We start from the raw sequence: 20,242 nt of genomic DNA on the forward strand, positions 1-20,242 counted from the left end.
CAATAAGTTTCTCAGTGTCTGTTGTTTCCATTTTCATGTCTCCAAAGCTTTTATGTGAATTCTTCCAGCACGTTTCTCATTATTCTCTCAACCTTTCCTCTGCTGGATGGCTGGGGTTTCCAGACATATAACCTGAAATGTCCTGGGAGAATTTACATAAAAACAATAAAGCCAAGGAAATGGAAACCACAGGATATATACATTTTTTCAATCTTTGCTAAGAAGATCATTGGTTCATATTTACAAAGGAATTCAATTTTCCATTGTGAAGCAAATGTGGGGGAAAGGGGATGGCAGAAATCATTAGGGCTGGCGTTTGTCTCATTACTTAAGTGAATATTCTGATGGTGAGGGTTGTATGCTAATCTCATTAATGATTAAAGAGTTTCACATGCATTATTCGCACCACATTAAGAAGAATGTACTGTGAAAAATCATATAAATGGTTGTCTCAAGCAATATTAATGCATAGCTTGGAAGGTAGGGTTGGTCTGTCTCCACGCCCCCCCTCCCCATTTAAGGAAAGTTTAAGGTGTTTTTTTTTATCATTTGCTAAATATAGTGGAGTGGTGTTTTTCTACTCTCTAAATTTAGCATCTTCTGAAGTCAAATAGATTAAAAACTGATACAATTGTGCAGGGGATAAGTAATGTGATATAGCTAGGTTTCCAGTTTGAGTTGAGCAGAGATTGGAAATAACCAAAAGTTGTTACTGTCCTATTGTTGTGTTCTCATGTTTACAAAATTATTCTGGTGGACTTTGTCTGATACTCAACGGACAGGTGTTCACATCACAGAATCTACCACCATACTGGCACTTTCCAGATTGGGGAAATTTTGTTTCTCTTTTTGCATATATTACTTGATTTGATTTTTGTTGATAAAGATTCTCTTTGGCTGAAAGACCTGACTCTCTCTGGGGGCGTTTTGTTTCTACTCAAGCTTACAGGCCCCTTTCCATTTAGAGTTTTTACAAAGTTTTGGTTTGGGGAGAGGTTTAATAGATAGATTCAGGCCCTATCAGAAAACTCAAATGCTCAAATTACATGGAGTGGGTTGATTCTAGACAAATTTTCCTGCTAATAAGTAAGACAGGGGTGTCTTCTTTCTCACCTACTTGTTTCATTGGCTATTGAGGCACTATCTCAGATAATTTGAATTAACCAAGCTACTAAGGGTATGTCTACACTGAAGTTGGGAGCGAGCCTCCCAGCTCGGATAGACAGATTTGTACTAGCAGGGCTCGAGCTAGCATGCTAACAATAGCAGTAAACAGTGCAGCTTCAGCTTTGGCCTTCAAGCCTAAAGGGTCAGGTGCATGTGAGAGCATTAGCTGCAACGCGAATTGCAATGTTCACACTGCTGTTTTTAGAGTGCTAGCTTGAGCCCTGCTAACATGAGTTTGCCTACCTGACCTGGAGGCTTGCTCCCATCTGCAGTGAAGACATATCCTGAGGTAATATCCCTTAGGATGGCTGTCATAAAGTAATATAAGTGGATGATATGATTTTGTTTTGGTTTAATCAGTAAATTGCATACACTCCATAGTTTGGACCCTGCTCCTGTTTGATGATTTCTTGGGTTACAGAATTAAGTATCATAAACCAGAATTATTGCCCATAAACCTGCCCCGGTATGCATTTGAATTTGGCCCCAAAGAGGTTCAACTATGTAGTTATCAAGAAATCTTCCAGAGTATCCAGCCTATTCTATCTGAACTATATGCAAATCACTCCCAGCATTCTTCAGGGACTAATTAATTGTTCTGAGCTTCTCGTTTGCTAATGGGAAGAGTAAACCTTACCAAAGTTGAAGTCCTGCCCAGACTTTATTTTTTTTTCAACATGTTTCAAATCTATATTTTCCCTGAGTTACACAGGATGAGCCTGATTTTCCTCTTGCTTGCTCCATTTTTACTCTGGCATAAATCCATTGGCTTCAATTAAATAGCTCCTGATTTACAGCAGCATAATTAAAGGAGGAGCAGGCCCAGGGCATTCTCAAGGTTTATCTAGAGCATTAAAAATGCTAGGTATTATAATTATTATCATCCCTCAGTGTTACATCATGGAATTTTTTAAAACAACAAAACTAATAGTTTCACAACATACAAGATCTTTAAGCATAAAAATAGGAAAGCTACTGTCTAAAATTTATCACCAATAAATCCTGACCATGAACCAACTCAATAGGTTTATGGAGTCATTTTTATTAAATCCTTCACACATTTCCTGCATTTTAGATGCTCAGATGCACTCGTTCTCCTTTGAGCTTCCTTAAAATTCTCAAGTTCTCACAGTACCTAAGTGCACTGTCTTCTGGTGGTCACTTATCCTGATGTCTTGCACTCCTAACGTGTTCTTGAGTTGCTCATTCAGACCCGTAGGGATCACTTCAAGTGCCCCCGTAATCACTGGGATCATATTTATTCTAGTTTTCCATAACCATTCCACTTTGTGAAAGAGTTTTTTATACCTTGCTATCTTCTCTACTGGTTTTTATTTTATTGGTATTGTTATTATTTATTATTATTTATTTTATTAAGAAAGGCTCAGGTATAGTGGATCACCCTGCTCAATTTATTGTAAGACTTAGCTTTACAGCCAGAATGGTAAGGCAAGAAATGTGAATCACCAGGCATGCCCAGCCAGACCATTACATATTTTGCAATATACATTTTGTTTCTTCTCTTCAATTAGGAACAAAATTACAAGTTAACCCATACTTTCACACACATAATCTTTGGCATAGAGTTCAAAGGGTCCTTAACAAGTGTTTATTTCCTCCCTTAGGGCTTGTCTACACTCACAGTCTGCAGTGGCGCAACTGCACCGGTGCACGGTAGCACTTAGTGAAGACATTACCTGTGCTGACAGAAGAGCTTCTTCTGTTGGTATAGGTACTCCACCTCTCCAGGGGTAGCAATGTTGAGAAGAGAAGTCCTCCCATCGGCGTAGCACTGTGTGCACTGGGCCTGGGGTTAAGTTGGTATAACTACCTCGATTAGTTATACTGACATAAGTTTGTTGTATAGACCAGGGCTTACTCTCACTTACATTATCTCAGACTTTCCTTTTTCTTTATGAAGCACTGGGCTATTATACACAGAAGGCCTCAAATGCTGCTACCTTTCAGGTCCTGTCTTTTGTTCAGAGATCCTCAAATTCCCTGGTAGCATAGAAATGTATTATACAAGGAGCATTTGAAGACTGGTTACTTATTTTTGTAATGACAGCACTATTAGTACTCATCCAGCTTATACAGATATCTGGTCTGAATATCAATAAAGAGCAAATCCACTTGGGTCCTAGTGATTTTCACCTATTCACGGTATGAAATTATGCACAGGGTTCTTATTCAAACTGGTAGGGTAATTATTAATTTGATTATTTTTAGAAACTCTTTGTCATGGTGTCTTGACCCATGACAAATAAAAAATGTGCACCATACTAAATTAAAGGGTTGCCCTGTCTTATTTTCAAGTATGCCTACACTATTTACAAAGGGTAAATCTCTGGCTTACTATCTATGGCTTTCTCTTCTCATTGTTGGTTTTGAGCGTCTGGTTTTTAGGTTGGTCTGAAATTTGAGCTTTTCATAGTCTCTCAATGTGCTTCAGCAACATGTGTCATTAATGAAGTGAATTGGGTAACTAGTCTCACCACTGTTTGTAATTCAGCCTATGACAAGCCCCAGGAAAGCAAGAAGGGCTCAGCCAGCTCTAATTAGGAAAACATGCCTAAGGCACAGTCCATAGTATAAACAGAGACAGGACAAATCACTCACTAGAAGAAAACCAAAAGTGAGCATTTGGCAAAGATGTTGTGCATTCATACCAAACAAGAAACCTGCTGAACAAAACAATCCCCACACATGGACATCAGAATGACTCACTGTCACAAGAATAAAGAACCATTGCCAGTGAGGGGAATATGAAGAAACACTAGAAGGAAAGATCCTACAGAATGCTTAAATATATTTAATCAGAATGATTTCTAAGATTAAAAAATAAAAACTGAATCAACAGTACCGAAAGTATATTATTGTGCTTAGTATGAATATAATAACAATTGCTAATGGGATGACTTTAATCAGCAGCTATATATGCATTTGTCTAGGGCAGTGGATTTCAACCTGTGGGCTGTGGAACCCTGGGGGTCCACAGTCTATGTCTAAGATTTCCAAAGGGGTCTGCACTTCCATTTGAAAATTTTTCGGGGTCCACAAATGAAAAAAAGGTTGAAAACCACTGGTCTAGGGTGTCACATTTCAGGGAATAGTGCAATAAATCTAGGGGAGTTCCACCAAAGGAAGCCATTTTAACAACACATCCATTGTGTTCTAGAAGACCATCATTAAAGAGGGGATTGTGGAATGTGGCAAATTCCTCATGACAAGAGGGATGCTGGAAGAAAGTAAAAGAGATAAATCAAAATGGGTACTATTTAGCAGCTCTATCAGAGAATCTCAAAGTATTTCATAAATACTACGTGGTAAGCCTCAAACACGCCTGTGAAGTTAGTACAGTAAGCATTTTATAGATTGGGATGCTGAGGCAAGTGGAAGATCAATTAAAATGACTTTCCCAAGATCACATGTGAGTTTTCTGTTTCGTTAAGACAGCAAGTGGCTGTCAGAGCCAGGATTATTCTCAGGTTTCCTGACTTTCCTGTTCTAACCACAGTATACTATCTATATATGGACAGAGGGACAAAAGGAATAAAGAGAGATAGAAGACCTAGGGAAGAGACAAAGAAATAAATGAGGGAGACTTATGTAAATGGAAGAAGACTATAATTAATAAATAATTAATAATAATTCATGGGTATTATGTAATGATTTTAATTCATAAATGTCAAACTGCTTTACAAAAGAGGGTTAACATGACTATGCATATTTTACAGATAGGGCAATTGAAACAAGGGTGAAGTGACTTGCTCAAAGTCACATAACAGATCAGTGGCTAGCTGGGAACAGAACCTAAGTCTCCCAGCTCCTAAGGAATAGGAGTCATTTATGTTCATGAAATGAGCTGGAGAACCACCGGTTTCATGTGACAATGTAATGGGGTACACACTGAGTGATGTTCTTTCCATTCAGAATGCTTTGAGTGTTGCCTCTTTAATAAAAGAATGGAAAGGGTTGTTGGAACCAGAGCCTTTCCTGAGTGAACTGAACAGTTGGAGAAAGAAGGAGAAGCTGGGGGGGGAGGGGGCGCTGAGGGAGTGGGGAGGTAAAACTGATGGCAGCAGTTTATCTTTGAGGAGAAGACCGGGAATAGTTAGAGGAAAAATGAATAGAAAGCAGTGTGAAGTGTACCTGGAGAGCAGCATAAAGGTGATGGGAGTGTGGTGAAGAAAAGAAAAAGGGTAGATCAAAAGCAACAGAAAGAAAGTGAGGACAAAGAAAATAGTAGAGAAAGAAAGAGGAACGGACCTACCTGAAATGATAAATGTGCTCCTAATTCTCCTCATACTGCATTAAGGGACATATTCTGCCTTTATGGCCATAGAAGCCTGGCAGTCAAATGTCACAATTCTGCTGTGCAAAGGGGACAGGGAAGTAGGGGAACTATACATACATAGTGGGTGTGCACTACCACAGATGGTGTGGAACTCTCTTCCAGGAACTTCCTGCATAGCAGTGTAAAAAGATCAAGGTTCCACAACCAGTTTGCAGCTTAGAGCAAAGACACATCCCCATCCCTTCCACATATCCCAACACATCCATGTGAGATCCTTGGGGTCTGCTCGGCTTAGCATTTGCTCCTAAAGGTATAAGAAGGGTTTGAATTGCTGAAGGCCTGTTTAAATAAATATACTTTTTTATTTTTACCCCACTGAGTAATGTCTTATAAATATAGTAATATCTCTAATAAGTGTAAATCAGCTCACAAAGTGTCAGTAGCAATATGGAGGTGCTTAGGTTGTGAGGACTTAAGGATGAATCCACAGCTACCAGAATGTAGATTCTTAATCATCTGTGCTTAGTTATGGCTCTTCCAGATTTGGGGCAGTAGCCTATAATTTAGCTCAGACTATTCGTGCTGACGAAAGGGTCACAAACTAGAGGAAATAATCTAAAAATTAAAGCCTAATGCTGTTTTCACTCATGTTAATGGTTTTTTTTACTATTTATGTCATTAGAGGCAGGATTAGGTCCTAGAATACTATATATAGGGAAACTCAGCAAGAACAATTCCACATAAGAGCTCATAAACACATGAAATAGGTTACTGGGAAAGAAATTGGAGGAAAGCGTTATTAATGAGTTTAAGAGAAACCTAGATTTATGTCTGAAGAAAGAAAGAATTGAAAAGTAAAGTGAAAAAGTGGGAAGGTGGAATTATGACCAATCAAAAGAGAGCAGGTGGTCAGGCAGAATGGGCTGTAAATTGATTACCTGTTCTTAAAAATTTGCATTCTTTTTGAATAATTCATTGTTTTTCCATTATCCTTGTTCTGGAACAGTTGCTTACTTTTTAAAAAGCAGAGATCTACATGTGGATTATTTGTATAACATGATAGTGAAATGTGCTCCACGGCACAGCATCTATCAGTTAAGTCCTATGGAAAACTAGCTCATCATTCCTTTCTAATCAGTCACAGTACAAAAAATGTCTTGGTTACAAATCATGTGATTAGCATTACAGGGAAAAATGTTATTATTTTCAACCTAAAGTATTTCATTGGCTCTGTGATGGAATTTAACATCAAGAATAGATCTTCTGTGTTTCAATGTATTCATAACTTTCAGTGTAGTTAACTATGAAAGTCCTGTTTAATGCATAATATTATCAGACAGAAAGTACTTTCTTAAAAATCATTAGTCTATAGAGTCTATTTTGACTTCAGTCCATGTAAGTAACTCCCATAGTATCAATGCAATGCTTGAATATGAAAAGTGAAGAGGACCCAAAAGAACACTTGTAATAGGGCCATTTATGGGTAGAGGAATCCAGAAGACCATGTTCCAGGGAGTTGGCTTGGACATAGGCCCAGGAAATGGCCTGATAGCAATGAAAGGAAGCAGTCCCAGGGAATTAAGATTTGGATGGGGGAAAAATCCCAGGACACTGTTCCTTTAAGGGCCTGGGATGAGGAATCCTGCTGAGGGTGAGGCCGGGCTTTCCTCTCTTCCAGCTGATCAGAAGGAGGGAGCTCTCTGAAGGAAGGCAGTATATAGACTGCCTTCTCTCTCAGGGTACGTCTACACTACGGGACTATTCCGAATTTGCATAAACCGGTTTTGTAAAACAGATTGTATAAAATCGAGTGCGCGCGGCCACACTAAACACATTAAATCGGTGGTGTGCGTCCACGGTCCGAGGCTAGCATCGACTTCTGGAGCGTTGCACTGTGGGTAGCTATTCCGTAGCTATCCCATAGTTCCCGCAGCCTCCCCCGCCCCTTGGAATTTCCGGGTTGAGATCCCAGTGCCTGATGGGGCAAAAATCATTGTCGCGGGTGGTTCTGGGTAAATGTCGTCAGTCACTCCTTCCTCTGGGAAAGCAACGGCAGACAAGCATTTCGCGGCTTTTTTCCCTGGATTGCCCTGGGGCAGACGCCATAGCATGGCAACCATGGAGCCTGTTTTGCCTTTTGTGACTGTCACCGTATGTGTACTAGATGCCGCTGACAGAGGCGATTCAGCAGCGCTACACAGCAGCATGCTTTTGCTTTTGCATGACAGCAGAGATGGTTACCAGCCATACTGTACCATCTACCAATCCATAAATTGGTAAAAAGATGATCATGGTTACCAGTCCTTTTGCACTGCACCATCTGTTGCTGTCATAAGTGCCCCTGGCTGCTCTTAGCGCAAAAGCCAAAAATTGGGAATGACTCCCTGAGTCAATTCCTCCTTTTTGGTATCTAAAAATAGAATCAGTCCTGTCTAGAATTTGGGCAAGTGTACTAGAGAACCACTGTATCATAGAACCAGAGAGCACAGCTGCTCTGTGTCAGATCCCGCAGAAATTATGAGCTGTATGCTATTCACAGGGGGTGCTCCTGCAACAACCCCACCTGTTGATTCCATTCTTCCCCCAGCCTTCCTGGGCTACCGTAGCATTGTCCCCCCACTTGTGTGATGAAGTAATAAAGAATGCAGGAATAAGACACAGTGACTTGTTAGTGAGAAATGAGTGGAAGGCAGCCTCCAGCTGCTATGATAGTCCAGACAGGACATTAAGAAGTGTGGAGGAGAGGAGCCCAGCATTGCGCTGCTAGTCCAGGGGCAATTGAATCTTTTCTTTACACATGAGGGGTGGGGGCTGATGGAGCTCAGCCCCCTGTTGCTATGATGAGGACGGTTACCAGCCATACTGCACCATCTACCAGGAAAAATTAGGGCCAGGCGCCCTTGATAGACCTAACAGATGCTAGTCGGCATGGTTACCAGTCCTTTTGCACTGCCCCATGTGCCAATAGGCTGATGATGACGATGGGTATCAGTCTTACTGCACCATCAGCCACCCATGGCGGGGAGGGGGGAGCAAGGATGTTGGTGTTGAGTGCTGCGGCATCGCGTCTATCTGCAGCATTCAGTAAAGATAGGGTGACATGTAAAAGAGTCAAGAGAGGATTGTTTTCCCTTTCACTTCTGGGGGTGGGTGGGGGGTGTGCGTAAATTGCCGAGCTATGCCCTGACCCACCGCGGACACTGTTTTTGACCCTAGAAGCATTTGGAGCTCAGCCAAGAATGCAAATGCTTTTCGGATACTGCAGGAACTGTGGGATAGCCTGAGTCCTCCAGTCCATGAGCGTCCATTTGATTCTTTGGCTTTCCGTTACGCTTGTCACGCAGCAGTGCGCTGAGTCCCTGCTATGGCGTCTGTCTGGAGATTTTTTAAAAATGATTTTGAATTTCGTCTTCTGTATCGGAGCGCTGATAGAACAGATTTGCCTGCCCTTACTGCGATCACATCCGCATGGTCCATGCTGGAGCTCTTTTTTTATTTTGATTTCGGACTGCATCGCCACCTGTGCTGATCAGAGCTCCACGCTGGGCAAACAGGAAATATTCAAAAGTTCGCAGGGCTTTTCCTGTCTACCTGGCCACTGCATCCGAGTTCAGATTGCTGTCCAGAGCGGTCAGTGGTGCACTGTGGGATACCGCCCGGAGGCCAATACTGTCCATTTGCGGCCACACTAAACCTAATCCGATATGGTAATACCGATACTAGCACTACTCCTCTCGTTAGGGAGAAGTACAGAAACCGGTTTAAAGAGCCCTTTATATCGATATAAAGGGCCTCTCAGTGTGGACGGGTGTGGCGTTAAATCGGTTTTACGCTCCTAAAACCGGTTTAAACGCCTAGTGTAGACCAGGCTTCAGAATGGAGGAGACACTGAAAGAGAAAGAAGCTAGGGCCAAGTGTCAGCTAGAAAGGACTAAGACTGATGGCTTTGGGTGGAGTAGAGTGAGGAGGTGGAAGAGCTCTGTGTTTGGCAGAAAAACCAGGGCTAAGTATGAACTTTTGTATCATGGTTATGGCCTTTATTTTGAGACTCTCTGAGGAGTGTTTGAGCAATTTGTTATTAAGGACTTTGAGGGCTGTTTGAATCTTACTAAACTAGACCTAGGTGGAGGTGCTGTTAAACACAAGAGTGATGTTGTGGTGTGCTTAAGGGGCCAGAAGAGGGAGCTAGGAGCAGAAGGGTGCCTTCAAAGTGACCCCTGGTCGTGAAGGGGTGCTCAGTAATGGCTGCCCTGCCACAATACAGGATAAGAAAATTATATTTCTATAATAAAAGAATAGTTTGAGAACATACTAAAATGAAAAAAAATACAAATCCAGTTATACCTTAAAAACCCATCAAAAGTCATATTACCCTCTAAGCAACTAAACAACATGGCTATTGAACTCTTGTCCTCCTGTTACCTCCCCCTGTTGCTTTTTGTGTCCATAGTGGATAGATTCTGACACCCTTAGTTATGTTGAGTAGTACTTCACTGTAATAAGCAGCCCCACTGAGTTTATTGGGGATGCTAGTGGAATAAGTTGCTACTCAGTGTGAATAAGAGTGGCAGAATCTGACCTTTAGATTATAACATTTTATGAAGAGGAACAGTGTCTTCTATATGTTTTGTGAAGCACCTAGCAAACTAGTAAGCATGTTAAAAAACAACATTAGTAATCTGTGCAGATAAGGGTTTTCTTATTGTTGAATGGTTGTAAGAGCTATGGTACCTTCAATTATTTTGAGCCAATTCTAGAAGTGATAATGTCATAGATTACTGTGGTAAGCATCCATTTTCCACCATCCTGGACAGAATGTTGTACATATCTAGCCAGATTCAGATCATCAGTCTCCTTTCTGTATTAGGGGAGGTTACATAAGAGCATCAACATGAGTAGTGATGCCTTAATGAATACATCAAGTCTATGATAAAGATGAATCAATTTATTATTGTTGAGATTTGCAATTGTCAACACAATGTCATTTGGTATTTTTGCTCAGACTGTGTTCTATAGCAATGAATTCACAATTGTGACAGATAGCAATAAAACTTTGTGAAAGTTTTTGAAGTAGTCATAAATGATGTGTAAACTATACTTATAGAAAGTGTTTGTGGTAAAGCAAATTTACACAATAAGAAGTAAATCATATTTCCTTATAGTGTCAAAATTGTCTGTAGATGTTATTCATAAAAATGTAAATTTTAGAGCAGAATTGATAAATGCTTATAAAATCAACATGTGCAATGGGTTTATAAAGACAATGTTAATTTCTGGCATGCCTAATTTTGATGACAGTTGAAATGATGAATCCAGTTGTTACTTTCAATGTGTGACTGAATTCTTTTGAAAGTTTGCCCATTTTCAAAATATTTATGTTTCTTCTTCAAGCTGCCAAACACAGAGATGACACATACTACCCTCAATCTGTTCATTCCTCTACTCTATTTAATGAAGATATAAAAATGCTGAATTCCCATATGACCAGATGGGACCACCTGCATGACATAGGCTATAGAACTTCACCTAACAATTCCTGCATCAAGATAAATACTGTAACCTCTGATTGAGATAAAGCTTTTATTTTAGAGGGAAAAAAATCCAATTTTGATTTAAAGACTCTAAGTGATGGAAAACATATCACAGTCTTTGGTAACTTATTAATTACCCCCCCCCACACACACACACACACTTCAAATTTGTATCTTATTTCCAGTTTGAACTTTGCTGACTCCAACTTCCAGCCATTAGAGCGTCTAGTATAGATATCTTCTCCCGGTGTAGATAATTATAGACCATGATCACATAATCTCTTAACCTTAGCCATAAGTTTAATAGTTGGAACTACTTTAGAGGCATATAAGGCATGTCTTCTAGACCACAAATCATTTTTATAACTCTTCTCGGAATCTTTTTCAATTTTTCAACGTCCTCTTAAAAATGTGGACAACAGAACTGGACCCAATGTTCAAGTGGTGGTCTCACCAATACCATATTCAGAGGTAATGTCACCCTTCCTATTCTTAAAGTTATGTGAATGGCCATGTATGGTACATATTGTCCTAAACATGGTAGTAATTTTGACACAGAATAGCAATAATTGAAATTGAGTGTGCATTGACTAAGACTTTGTGCGGAACCAAGGCATCCCTTCACAAGCCGCTTTCACCTCAGGCCTCCCCAAGCCCTGTTCACTCTGCTTGCTACCCCCTCTCTATAGTTGCCTCTCCCCTTGATGCCCACTCATCCCCCAGGGTCCTTTGGTGGTGGTCTGTGTCTGGATGTTACCAGAATGAGTGCATAAAGCTGAATGTTTTGTGGGACTATGGTTGTTCAGCTAGAAGGACCCAAGGAAATCTGAAGAAAACGGGACAAAATTTCAAAAGGGGAGCATTTTTATGGTTTCCTCTGCAAAAGTTAACAAGTTAACATAAACGTACACAGAAAATTCAATGATTCTTTGATAAGCTACTGTGTTAAATTTAGATGCTAAATTCAGTTATTAAAGTAGGAAACAGATTTTAGTCCTGACCTTTAAGTGCAAATCTCAATGCACTCATAATTGTGGTGTCACTACTGATGGCTCCAAAGTATATGTACCGGTATAATGTTGATTTCAGATGCATGCTTGGCAGTTTGTTCCAACCAGTCCTTCTTGGATAGAGTTAAATTGTACAGGTGTTGTGGATTTTAACTGTTGTACAGAATGTTGCATATTCCCCTTCTAGCATTTGACAATTCTTTTCCAAGTGATGATGAGTAATCATAGCAACTAAAACAATAAAAGTATAAAAAGATTAAATATAGTCAAAACTCTATGAGAATGAATCATCCTTTATTACCAACCAGGGGTGCTGGAACAATTTTTATCTTGGGGGCGCGGATTATGGAAACCATGTATTTGGTGTTAGTTATTACTACTTCAAGCCAGGGACTGCAGCAGCACCCCTAGTTCCAAGACCACTGCTACCAGTTGCAGATCTTGGAATGTTTGGTATATATTCTCCATATTAAGGAGGTGTCCACATCTCATTCTGGCTAGAAAGCCTTTGTACTACTTTTTTGAACCTTCCCATAGTCATGTATACAAATGTGCATTTGACTTTTTCATCATTTAAAATCTGGAGTAGGCTCAGAGCTTGAGTCCATGTGTAGGATTTCTCCTGAATATAGTAGGAAGTCATGTGCTTTATGGATAGTGCAGGCATGGAAGACTTAGCTAGAGACACAGAACATTTTCTAAATGGAATGTTTTTAAAGTTTTCTATTAGATGACAGCAAGTCATTCATCAATACAGTGGTACTGGAAAGTTCCTTCTCAGCTCAAAATGGTTTTTAAGACTGAATTGATATGGAATATAAATGTTGCTCATTATTCTTTTAAATATTGTTTCTCAAGTTCACATGAAGACTTTAACTTCACTTTACTTGTTGTCAGATTTTTATTTTAATTCAGTATTTGTTCTGTTAGTCTTTTCCTGGGCATAACAGTGTGGAGTTTTGAGGGCTATGCACAGTTTTGGAGCTATCCCTCCATGTTCCTTTTCAGGATTTTGAACTAAACAAAGAAAAGACCGCCCCCAGAACATCCATCCCAAGTTTTACACTGTAAATGCTGAGCAAGGACTTGAGGAGTTTAGTTAATGACGTGCAGATACACAATGGATAAATGTCGTCATAGTTATGTACTTCACCATGGAATCTCAGTGATTAAATGAAAAAAACCCAGCTGTGCAGGTAATAGCCAATCAAACCAGCCAGGTTTAGAATAGCCAGTCAGGATACATTAATTTACATAAACCCTCCACTTACTGATCAGCTGATTGGTTAATAACCAGAGTACAGTAATTTGCTTACATAGGGTATTGAGAAATAACCATGCATTAATTACGCAAATCAGATTTCCCAACTGATCAGAGTGAAAAAAAATGCATTACTGAGAAATAAGTGAGTATGAGCTGCATCTCTCCATTCTGACTGGTTAAGACAATTCCATTTCAGTATAGTAGTTCATATTGTGCATGGGGTAGAGCTATTAAGTAGCATTATAAAAGAAAAATAATTGTGTGCTGTTCATCTGGGACTTTCTTATGGAAAGCGATAACGTGATGCCATTAGGAAACTCAACAAGACAATAATATCCATCCATTCACAAGGAGAAGCAGAAGTTTGAACATCTGTTTCCCTCTATTGAATTCATGAAAGGGCTTCTCTGCATACAAAAAATGGACTAATAAACAACAGTTAGGGAACATTATCTCTGTCGTTTACCATAACATTGAAATATACTGAATGCAATAAAAGTGGGGTGGGTATTTAAACAGCTTAAACAGCTTTTCAAACAAAACACCTCACCAATTAGTAGAGCTTTTAGAAGCACAAAATTGAGTTATTAATGTTATAACTCAGTGGTTTGAGCAGTGGCCTATTAAACCCAGGGTTGTGAATTCAATCCTTGAGGGGGCCATGTAGGGATCTGGACTCAATGACCTTTCAGGGTCTCTTCCAGCTCTATGAGATACAAGAGGTTTGGTTTTGGGAGGAGGGCTAGCTCAGTGGTTTGAGCATTGGCCTGCTAAACCCAGGGTTGTGAGTTAAATCCTTGAGGGGGCCACTTAGGGAGCTGGGGCAAAATCAGTGGTTGGTCCTATTAGCAAAGGCAGGGGGCTGGACTCAATGACAGAGTCCCTTCCAGTTCTATGAGATAGGCCTATCTCCATATATTTTTACATATCTATTTTAATTTAAAATATATTATAGAAGAGCATGAAATCTTGTGGGAAAAAGTGTAATTAAAGCTCATTGTCAAAGACACAATGCCCACAAGCTACAAAGCTGAAATTGTCACCTTGGGCAGCAAAATCAAACGGGTTATAATATAAAATGGTGCTAGTAAGTGCTTAAAAAATCCTAGCCAGCAATTTTTTGGGGAAAAAAAGTTTAAGCTTAAAATATGGGATCTCCCTCCACCCCCGCCCCCATCCCCACCATAGTTTTGGAAGGGGAATAATAATAAAAGGCACTTTGGACCTAAGCGCCAAGTTCCTGCCAAGGGCTTGTAATACAATATCTCAGAGTTTCAAGGGTAATTCAGTGTCAATTGCGCTTGCCGTCCCCCAGAAAAAGTAAGCATTTAACTTCCGCTCAGTCTATGTGGACTGATGAAATGTAGGAAATCTGTTTCTGGAGAGGGGGGGGGGAAGAGAGAGGTTTCCCAAAGAGAGCACCAAGTGGAGCGATCAGAAGTATGAAGAGTGGCAGTGCTGCTGCTGCTGCTGCTGGTGGTGGTGTGCTCAGGCTGGGAGAGCGGGACGGGCTGCAGGAGAGGAAGGGCTTTGTGGCATTGCAAGAAGAAAGTGAGTGAGATTTCTTCCAAGCAAGCGCTTAAGGAGTGCGGGGTGAGGCATGCTGGCCACTAATGGCTAACGCGGGGAGAGAGCTCTGCTAACTGCTACTGCAGTTAGTGCAGGCATCTGGCTGCATTTACAGAAGTCAGAGCCCGGGCTCCTTTAAAATGTGTTTGATTTGGTTGTTTGTTTCACGGTTGCATTTGAATTGAGAGAGGGGTCGGGGGATTTAAGCAAGAAAAAGATTATTTTCCCTTCAGCTTGTCACCTTAGAGTGGGGTTTCTTTTGTTTTCTTCCTCTTATCTTGAAATTGCAAGAAATCTCACCTCCAAAGAGTTGATTAATGGATACAGCAGGGGAAACTGCTTAGAGCGCTGCAGCAGAGAGGTAGGCAAGGGACGGGGAGAGCTGGGCTAGGAAGTTTGCAAATTGCAATCGGTGCGCTCCTGCACAGGTAAAAATCTTTCGTTTGCCTACTCACTGGGGAAGCAATCCCTCCGGACGACCCGGAGTTTGAAAGTGTCACGGCGGCAAAGTGACGGCGGGGGGGGGGAAGCAACGTTAATGATTTGAGAATCATTATTTCCAGTTCAGGAGCCTGCCAGGGTGCAGCCTCTCCGCGCGACTAACACGAACGCTTTTGAATGCAGATAAACCTTCCATGAATGTTTGCATTGTCTCTCTTTTAATGAGCCGGAGTTGGGAATCTGAGTTACACTCACCCACGGCAAAGCCTTCAGTCCGGGTTCATATGCATGGGCCCCGAAGAGAGCAAACTAATCCTAACCACCCAGAATAGTATGGATCAGACGGTGAGCTGCTCACTTACTAGGGTTCGGGCTAGGGGTGAGTGTTTGGCAACAAAATATTCAGAATGATCCCAGGAGGAGAATATTTTTGCCTTAGTTGCATGAAAGGCTTGTAACATGTCTCGCGCACCATTCGGGACCCTTCCCTGCTTTGTGTCTGCTCTTACCCCGTTCACCAGCCCCGTGGCTGGCAGAAGAGGGAAAGGTAGGTTGTTTACAGCACTGGCAAACTATAGTCCCATCGCTCTGCCCACAGAGCTGGGCCACTGGAATTAGGGAAATCTTGACACCCCCAAAGGACTGGCAGGACAGCGCTAATTCTAAACCGAGCTCTTTTCCTTTGCCTTCTTTCTCACGCAGTAGACACAACCAGCAGAAGGGCGGGCAGGCTTTGCTTTTTAGGCTGGGATCTTCTGGTTGCTCCACAGATTCATATTGTTTTTAGAAAGGATCCATTCCTGTTCGAGGAATGCTCTCTCCTTGTTGCAGCCATGCGGGGCAGCAGGGCGACCGCCTAGCAGCATGGCTTGCTCTGCCTGCGTGTGAAAGGTACAGGGACGGAGCATTCTTTGCTAATATCTGGGGCAGACGCATTGCAGCCTTCCTCCCGGCCAGCTCCGGAGCACGTCTGACATTTCTTTGAAATTGCGCGGGGGCGGAGAAGGTACTTTTATTCCAGTCTCCACGCACATTAAAGCTTGGATTGTTTCTTCGCTGCCGAGCCGAGGCTGTGCCAAGTGTAATGGTTTTGTGATGTGGATTGTGATTTAATAGGAAATTAGCTGACATTCCTAAATTCATTTCATATGGTACAACAGGCCATCTGATGAGAATTACACTGTGGAACACAGGTTGGAACCTCAGCCGAACGTGATGAAGGAGGTGAGGCAGTGTGGAACTAGCATTGCTTCCAGCCACCCAACTCTTATTGACTTTCAGTGGGACCTAGGTCCCTGAATCACTTAGGGGCTTTTGAAAAAAAAAAACCTACGTCCTTATTATAATTTTGACCAGAAAGGAGACAGGCTTAACATTAGAGGCACCTGTCCTGCTCCCATATTAGTCATTTTAAGCTTGGCCATTGATTTCATGGGAGCAGGAGCAGGCCTAGCAACATTTAAGAATTAAATGCAAAGTCATAGGAGCTGGTGATTATTGGCAATAAACCCACATTATTCTGCACAAATCAGCAGGCATTTAAAAACATAATTAAACTCATGAGGCAAACACCTATTAAAATTTGCTATCTGTAATACACATTATCACTTCTTTAGCTAATGGAGACTAAGATTTAGATCTGACCTTTCTGTACAGATTTTTTAAACTATCATTTTGATTAGGCAAGTAGAAAAATGAGGAGTAAGAGCTAAACCCTGCAATCCTGCAAGTCACCTATCAGGATTTTTGCCTGCCTTAGGATCACTGGATCATTTGCCTGCCTTAGGATCATTACCTAGAACATATCATTTCATGGCAAAGTTAATATCAAACATTCCTAAAGCTTTGTTGTTATGTGTGTGAGAGAGACAAATGACATTCCTGCTTCCCTTTTGGTGGAACAGACATTTAGTAAGACAGGAACATTGTCTCTGGTAAAACCAGTCTTTAAAATTCCTAGGCTTTCAGTAACCTAGAAAGATTTTTTTTTAAGTTAATTTGTTGCTGGCTTCAAACCCAGGGTCTTATAAGTTCAAAATATCAATATACAATCCTGTGCCAGGTTCCAGATACACATTTTAAGTACAGTGCACATTTGTATCCTGTATGTTCATAACACAAGGGACAAAAGCTTCTTGAGAATCAGAGTTTACTTTATCAGTCTAGATCACATTTTGATGTAAGCCTTTAAAAATTCTAATTGATTAATGAGTTTCAGATGGTGGTTCCCCTCTATTCCCCCTCCTTTTTAACATGTACAGTATACTCCAAGCTAATCTGGGAGAGCATCAGAAAGACTGGGCTAAGTTAGTTGTGTATCGTTATAAGGATAGTAAAGTAACTAGAAAAAATGAAATTCTTACAAAATATAATCTTGCTTTCTGCATCTGTGCAAATAGGTTTTATCCTATTAATTCATGTAGTTAGAAAAGACAATTAAAACTAGTGTTGTAACCATCTTGGTCCCAGGATATTAGGAGACAAGGTGAGTGAGGTCCCATAAAAGATACTACTTCACCCACCTTGTCTCTCTAATTAAAATTAGAGATATGTGTACTTAAAATAATGTAGGTAAGAGTCACATCTAATTTCTTATAGAAGGTAAAATTCTGTAAGGCTCCAGTAAGAATAATCTGTCATGGCAGTAAAATCAGAATTGGATAAGTATAGTCTCTATTATTTCGTAAGAGTTAAAGGGTACAATGAGAGCAATTATTGCGGTACGCTATAGTACGTGATAACATCTTAGAAGTCAGAGATGGCAAGACCAATTAGATCATATATGGTCTATCCTTGCCAACATCTGATTGTTATCTATATTTTATTTAGTGCTATTTTTAGTCCAGTTTTAAGTGTCTCAAGTGATGGAACTTTCCCTACTTCCCTTGGGAGATTATTCTACTGTCTAGCAGATCTGACTACTGGGAAGAATTTCCAGACACTAAGGAGAACAATTACATAAATTGTTGTTTACCTCTGTTGCTCTCGGGAAGATGTTAATCAATGTATATATTAGGAACAAAACAAAAAATTATTTCAAATGAAGCATTTAGTCTGTAGACTAATCTCATACATATTTGGAATCTGCAGGACCATAAGCACTGGGCAACGGACAAATTGTAGTTTTGTTTTTAATAACATTAGTAAGATCAACTTTTCAAATGTGGGTGTTTAGATTTCACCTGCATATTTTATGCTCAAAATTATTGTGTATGCAAAACCTGCATTTGTTCTCCTGAAAGCAATGATTGCATGCAAGAGACCCCATTTGTGTGCAGGTTCATGTTTGCTTACACAAATACACAAACAGACTTTATGTTTGCAATTTATGTGCCCTAATGATGAAAATTTGATCTATTAAAATCGCTAATTTTTAATATCCTCTTTTGCTAACCCCCCAAATATATAGTTATTTGCATATGCTTATTTCAAAATGAGTCAACCAATGCACCAAACAACACTCTGAAATTCTGCTGAACGGCCAGAATTTTGTTCTTTTCCATCTCCTTCTTGATGTGATTAGAACTAGCAGGGAGATCCAGCAGAGATCCAAGCCAGATACTCATGAGCTCTGCTTTGGCTTTTGATCTTCAGTTCTTCTCCCTTTCCAAAATGACTGCTATCCAATACCATTACCTTCTCTCCAAGTCAGCAGGAGATTGAGAGAGGGACATCAGCTGGAACTGCAGACAAAGGCAGTGTACACTGCTTCTGTGTAGCATTAGAGTGCAGTCCCTGTGGTGAAAGCACTGGCTACTCACTTCCAAGATGTTTTCCCACTGTTACCAGTGACTGTGAAGCTACTGCTGAGTTGTGTATCATGTGAACTTTTTACTTTATAGTATAGTTTGCTGCTTCTGCAGCTAGTAGGCTTTCCAAACTCTCATCTCACACAGGAGGAAATTTGGCCCACTAGCATAAACCCTGAGTATTTGTGTTATATGCATGAAATTCACCCCTCTAATCCACGACCAAGATGCAGGGTTGCCACACAACCCTTCAACACCGTTGTGCAGAACATGGAGGGCACTGGATCATCCTAAATTCAGATCTACAGTTCCTTCAATAGTCCTAGGTAACACCAGCTCACTTGCAAATTGACTTTCTGCATTGGTCCCACATAGGCTGAGTCAAGGATAGTAAGGGGGAGTTAAAGTACATCCTAACAATGTTATTGTTCTATTTCTAGATAGAAATGGTAGGAATTATCAGTAATAATGCAGAAAAGGCAGAAGTGTTCAATAAATATTTCTGTTCTGTATTTTGGAAAAGCAGATGATGTAGTCATATCATATGATAACACTTTCAATTCTGCTAATGTCTCAGGAGGATGTTAAACAGCAGCTACTAAAGTTGAACATGTTAAATCAGCAGGTCCAGATAACTTGAATCCATGAGTATTAAAAGAGCTGGCTGAGGAGCTCACTGGACCATTAATATTGCTTTTCAATAAGGCTTAGAACATTGAGAAAATTCCAGAAGATTGGAAGAAAGCTAATGTTTTTAAAAGATAAACTGGATGACCTGGTAATTATACGCCTGTCTGACAGAGATTGATCCTGAGCAAGATAATGGAGTGACTGATATAGAATTATAATAAAGAATAAAAGGAGGGTAATATTAATGCCAATCAACATGGGTTTATGCAAAATTGATCCTGTCAAACTTTTTGATGAGATTAGAAGTTTGGTTGATAAAGGTAATAGTGAGGATGTATTATACTTCTGTAAGGTGTTTGACTTGGTACTGCACAACATTTTGATTAAAAAACTAGAACAATATTAAAATTACAATGGCACACATTAAATGGATTAAAAGCTTGCTAATTGTGATAGGACTCAAAATGTAATTGTAAATGAGAAATCATTTAATGGAAGTGTTTCTAGTGGAACCTCACAGGGATCAGTTCTTCGCCTCTGCTATTTAACATTTTTATCAATGACTGTAAGAAAACACAAAATTA

General features: G+C 40.3%; 1 protein-coding gene across 7 annotated transcripts in view; it reads left to right on the plus strand.

The window, feature by feature from the left end:
• The window catches only part of GAS2 (growth arrest specific 2), a 168,007-nt gene that overhangs the window by 14,152 nt on the left and 133,613 nt on the right, over positions 1 to 20,242 (plus strand). Inside the window, exon 1 of one of the 7 annotated variants that reach the window (XM_045016821.1) lies at positions 14,756 to 14,820. The exons of 3 other annotated variants lie outside the window; for them this stretch is intronic. The gene's annotated coding sequence lies outside the window, so the exon portion shown is untranslated. Of the gene's footprint in view, positions 1 to 14,755; positions 14,821 to 15,196; positions 15,267 to 15,447; positions 15,625 to 16,110; positions 16,286 to 20,242 lie in introns of those variants that run through there. 3 more of the 7 variants (XM_045016823.1, XM_045016820.1, XM_045016822.1) reach the window with 3 other exon arrangements.

The sequence above is a fragment of the Mauremys mutica genome, chromosome 4 (assembly GCF_020497125.1).
Source record: "Mauremys mutica isolate MM-2020 ecotype Southern chromosome 4, ASM2049712v1, whole genome shotgun sequence".
NCBI classification, from domain to species: Eukaryota; Metazoa; Chordata; order Testudines; family Geoemydidae; genus Mauremys; species Mauremys mutica.